Source organism: Oryx dammah, unplaced genomic scaffold (genome assembly GCF_014754425.2).
Source record: "Oryx dammah isolate SB20612 unplaced genomic scaffold, SCBI_Odam_1.1 HiC_scaffold_22, whole genome shotgun sequence".
NCBI classification, from domain to species: Eukaryota; Metazoa; Chordata; class Mammalia; order Artiodactyla; family Bovidae; genus Oryx; species Oryx dammah.
In genome coordinates, this window is record NW_024070206.1 from 18,589,126 (window position 1) to 18,595,125 (window position 6,000).

Consider the following 6,000-nt stretch of genomic DNA (forward strand, 5'->3'; position numbering starts at 1 on the left):
GCAGATGCAGGGCATTGGATTGGTCTCATCCATTCCATTTAAAGCCTCAAGAGCAAAGACGGAGGTTTCCCACAGAAGAGGGAAGTCTGCCTCAAGACTGTAGCACAGAAATCCTTCCTGAGTCTTCAGCCCTACAGCTGGTCCTACAAACCTCAGCTTGCCAGCACTCACAGTCACATGAGCTGATTCCTCAAAATAAATCGCTTTAAATATAAACCATATATAAATATATATTGGCATTCTCTGTGCATTTACATAGGGACTTATGCTATATAAATTATTCTATATTATTATTTTATATGAAAGGGATTTGTTTTAAGGGATTTAACGAATATACTATGGGTTCTGTTTCTCTGCCACACCCTGATACAATTAGTTTCACCTGTTTTTGTACTTTCATAAATTGTACAATACTTTTTCCTTTTAGCTTGTTTAGCTCTGCATTCATTTACTGAACTTCAGGTCCCCCACCCCACTGGGTGGGCTGTGGGGTACACCACCTGTCCACAGCACCTCCAGAGACAGCGACCTGTAGGTGGCACTAAAACATCTCATGCAGAACTTTGAATTGCACAGCAACTGGGCAGATTCCTAGCTGTGGGCAAGGCAAGGTCTGAAAATTTCCATGATTTATAACAGAGCAGACAGCATATCATCAAATTGGAAATGAAATCTTCACATTTCTAAATTCAGTGCTTGTTGGCTAAGTACACTTGAGCTCAGAACACCAAGACGGAGCCTGCAGCTGCCCTGAATCCAGACCCTGGGAGGGGACCCGACTGGGAAGGGTCATGCAGGCTCTTGGGTTTGGCAGGGCTTGGGCTAGCAGGAACCTGTTATTAGCCACAACAATCACAGCAGTCAGAGCACCTGCAACTTCCTGCATCACTCCCAGAGCGCAGACACCGCTGGTGACAACACTGCACAGGCAGTTCAGAAGGATCTCTGAGCTGGGGCACCCGGAATATCTGATGACGAGCAGGAGTTCATGTTTTCTCTACCTTCTAAAGGTGTGGGCACACTGCCTTTTCTCTGAAGAAAGGCTGCTCATTGGACAGATGTTCTTGAAATGATTAAGCAAAACAAAGGGAAGCCAGTGCCTTGTGTGCAAGACACACAGAAAAGTGAGATCCATGGAAGATCCACTCCAAGAGGAGGGATGTGGGGGCAAGAGAGGGAGAAAGGGGTAACCTCCAGACTGGGAAGAGAGAGGCTGACTGGGCAAGGCGTCTGTGATCCCTTCCTGAGCATCTGAGAGGCAGCCTTCTCCCTCCCTCTCCCTGCAGCACCTTAGGGAGAAAGCAGTCCTGCAGACAGGTGCCCTCTGCTCCACTGCCCATCTAATCCAGGGGCAGAGAGCCCAGGGCAAGTCTTCCTTTGGGTTTGGGCAAAAGAAGCCGTGCTGGAAAGGGCAGAGGAAGCTGGCAAGGAGGGCACCACCCACATGGGCCCAGCTGAGGCCTGGTGAGAAGGGAGGCTGCTGCTGGAACACTAGCCAGGATTCACCTTGCCATTTGAGCCTCCCTCCTGGTGTAGAAGCAACAGCTGGCACTGGGATGAAGGACTCGGCCTCTCTCCTGCACAGGTTCAGAGGACAGCTGTGAACTGAACTGCCAGGAAGACTGTTTCAGGACTAGGGTGGCTGTGGCTACTGGGCCTAAGGAAAGCACAGCCTCGGCTCTGTTCTTCCCACTCTTACTTGAATTACATGTTAAAAGCACATAGTAAGGCTTCCTTGGTGGCTCAGTGCCAAATGCCGATGCAGGAGACACAGGTTCAATCCCTGATCCGGGAATATCTCAAATGCCTGTACACCACAACTATTGAGCCTGTACTCTAGAGCCTGGGAGGGGACCCGAGGCTCTGTAACGAGAGAAGTCATTGCACTGAGAAGCCTGCACACTGCAACTAGACAGTAGCCCCTGCTTGCTGCAACTAGAGTAAAGCCTGTGCAGCAATGAAGACCCAGCACAGTCATAAATAAACAAATTTTTTTTTTTCTTAAAAAAAGCACATGGTAGGAGTAAAATTACAAGATAATGGACTTTTACTGGTGTTAAGGACTGCAGAGAGGCCCAGTCTGGGAGTTTCCTAACCGGTGTGCTTGGCTGGGCTCCAGAGGCCCAGCTCCCTTCCAGCAGATCCACTTGACCCTCAGGATATTTGTCATTTGTTGAGGATCAAACCAAACACCTGGGTGTGGGAGATCTGGGTGGGAAAAGTTGGTGAGGCCTGGCCAGGCAGGAGGTGGCGGCGTGGAGCCAGAGGATGGAGTCGATATGGTTGGAACCCTGTGGCTTTGGAGTCCTCAACAGGAACATGAGGACAGGACATTCCTGATGCTCCTTGTCAGGAATTCAGGCAACTAAACAGAGAGGGAGGGAGAGGTTGGGTGTGAGGAGGGAAGAGAGTGGTGGGGCGGCAGGGATCTCCGCTCAGTTCTGGGGCTGAGGGAGAGGCGGGGCCTGACTGTCCTCTAGGTCTCCTCTTGTCATGAGGCTTGTTGTCCTGGGATCTGAGGGAAAAAATGGAGTTTTCTGCTACTGTGATCACTGCCCGGAGCAGTTATCTGGGGCGCTGACGTGTGGTGCCGTGGTGTCTAGGGAGAAGGGGAATCTTTTTGCAGGTCACTTTGCCAAGTAGCTGGAGACAGCCGTGGAAACTTCCTGAGCCCTTTGTGTTCCAAGGTTCCAGGAGAGGAGTCAGTTCTCCTGTCATCTGAAAAACTGCACTTGAGCAGTGGATTCAAGGCCCATCGGGTCTGTCCGCGTCCTAATCCCCAGGACCTGTGAAGAGGTTACCTTCCACGGTGAAGAAACTGCTCAGGTGTGATTAAGTTAAGGGTCCTAGGATGGGCGAGCACCCTGGACTATTCAGGAGGTCAGACAGTCCTATGGGGGATGCAGGAGGGTCAGCATCAAGGGCAAAAGTGACCTGATGAGAGGCAGAAGTTGGTGCGAAGTGGCCGTGAGCCCGGGAACGTGGGCACCTCCAGAAGTCAGAGGAGGTGAGGAGCAGAGGCTCTTCTGGACCCCCAGGAGGAACAAGACATCTCAACACCTTGATTTTAGCCCCTTAAGACTTGCTTTGAACTACTGGCCTCCAGAACTGTAAGGGAATAAGTTTGGGTTGTTTTAAGTTACGACATTAGTGGTCATTTGCTCAGCAGTCGTAGGAAACACACACAGTGAGCACTGGGTTCTACAAAGGAAATTACACAGCCCTCCCTGCCCCTCCTAGGACTGGTCCCTGGCCTGGCACAGACGCCCCCACCTTCATTTTTACACTGGAATCACATGGGGAACTTTTGAAGCTCCTCTTGCCCAGATCACACCTCAGGTTAACTGAGCCACACTTTCTGGCAGTATCAGCACCCAGGCGTAGCAGCAAAACTTTTTTTTTTGTAAATAGAGAAATAGTCCACATGACAACAAAGTGTCCGTGTCATTCTGTTATTCATTTGTGAGACAGCCTTAAATATTCCGGATGCAAGGCTATTGTCAGATAAATGAACTGTGGATATTTTTTCCCGGTGATGTAAGACATTGTTTCTCTCAAAGCTCCCTAGGCAGTGCCCTGGTGATGCCAAGGTTGAGACCACTTACCTGGTGCTTGTTCCCTTCATTTCCTAGAGGATGAGATCTGTGTCCACCAGGCAGGTTTGTAGTCAGACAGCTTGATGCTGGTGTAGCTTTGACCCTGGCCTGCCTTGTGAACTTCAGCGAATCCTGTTAAATGATACAATGAGGCACAGTACACATCTCAGGAGTTGACCTGAGTGCATGTCACTTGGAATGTGGTTAGGAGTGTGCCACAGCGGGACAAGGGGAGGTTCTTGGAGAAGACGCAGAAGCAACCCGAGGGCAGTATTCGCTTGGCTGCAGCTTCTTTGGGGTCAAGCTGTGGTTGTCCGGTCGCTCCTTTCTCTGGCATGCAGATGCCCTGGCTCTGGCTTTGGTGTGGGTTTGCTCATGAAGGCTGCCTGGGCATTACAGCCACCTGGTCTGCTGGTCTCCTCATTGATTAATAATCACTTTACCAGTCAATTAATAGCTCTGTGCCTCCTCTTCTCACCCCTCTGATGGAGTTAGTAATAGTACTTGTAAGAGTGTCCAATAATTAAAGGAACCAAACGCAGAGCCCTCGGTGCTGACTGGCACTCTATGCATGGATTATGATCTCTCCGGATAGTGTCAGGACTTCAGGTTTTCTCATATTTACACAGAATCTTCTATCTTAGGCAAAATTTCCAGGTCACTGATATTTGCCCTGCAGGAAAGCCTGGTGTGAGGGGAGCGGATGGTTGTAACACTTTAGATACCAAAGAACATCCTTGAAAACAATGTGCTCCACAACAAGGGAAGCCACCAAAATGAGAAGCCTGTGTGTGGCAGTGAAAACCAAGCACAACTGAAAATAGATAAATAAATAATTAAAAAACAAAAAATCTTCCCTGAAAAGTATCAGGGAGTTCAGGCCTGTTGAGCATGAGCTGCCCACTCTTCCTGTTGGCCTTGTAATGAACCTTTTCTACTCCAAACCCCGACATTGGGTTTGTTAGGCCTCACTGTGGGTCAGGAGCTCAGACTTGGGCTCGACCACTCTTCTGCCTTGGTTTGGTTCAGATCAGAACACAGCTCCCACGCCTCTTTCCTGAGATCTCAATGCATGAAGTGTCCTGGCTACTCATCCCTGGAGACATCCTGGGGCCAGGTGGCTTGAGGGCTGAGAGGAGGGCAGGGCTCAAGCAGGGAAGATCTTAGCTAACAAGCTCCTCCCACCCCCACTCCCCACAGCCATTCAGCCCACTGATGGGGGTCTCTCCAGGCACTTTCAAGTTTCTGATGCCTCCTCCTCCGGGCCTGGTGACGCCAAAGCACGAGCAGCTCCCAAGAGGGATGAGGGAGGGGGGAGTTGAGCACAGGCTTTGCGGACAGAGCTGTACCTGTGTTGTAGCCACGCGTTCCGGGAAACAAACTCACTTAGAAGGATAATGCTGATAGTGGAGTGCAGTTTATTACACTGGCGGACCCAAGGCAGAGTCAGTCTCCTCTTAGCCAAGGACCCTGACCAGTTTTTGTGAAAACCTCATATACCCTAAGTGTATAAGTTTCCCTGAAACTAGTCTGAACAAAAGAAAAAGAAAGATACAATCAAAGTTAACCCATGATTCATAAGCCTAGGTAGTTAACAGTGGACAATTATCAATAGGCCTGTGGTCATACCCTGCTGCTGCTGCTGCTGCTGCTAAGTCGCTTCAGTCGCGTCTGACTCTGTGCGACCCCATAGAGGGCAGCCCCGTCCCTGGGATTCTCCAGGCAAGAACACTGGAGTGAGTTACCATTTCCTTCTCCAATGCATGAAAGGGAAAAGTGAAAGTGAGGTCGCTCAGTCATGCCCTAACAAGCATAATGTGAAAGTGAAAGTGAAGTTGCTCAGTCATGTCCGACTCTTTGCGACCCCATGGACTAGTAGCCCACCAGGCTCCTCCCTCCATGGGATTCTCCAGGCAAGAGTACTGGAGTGAGTTGCCATTTCCTTCTCCAGGGGATCTTCCCGACCCAGGGATCGAACCTGGCTCTCCCGCATTCCAGGCAGACGAATGTATGATTCTATCCGGTTACACAGGTAATTAGGGTATTCTTTTAGGCTATGGAGAGCCCTGGGGCTCTTCCTTCCAGCCTGGTTTTCCAGTTGGAATGCTGTTTCTATAGAAAAGCTCGAAGTCCACAGTCCGGCCCAAGATGGAGTCCTGCTTTCAAGATGGAGCCTGTTCTGTCTATTTCCTCCTTCACCTGTACCTGGGCCCTCCTGCTGCCACCTGCCTCTCATGTCGTGTCTGTGCCACAGGTGTGTTCAGAGCAGAGGGGCAGACAGAGTGCCAGGAACCAAGCTCACTGAACCTCTCAGCTTGGGAGAGAGTAAGGTGTCTGGGGCTCTTCCCCCTCCACCCAACTTTAGAGCAACGAGGACATTGCTTCTTCCATCCCCTGAGGCTCT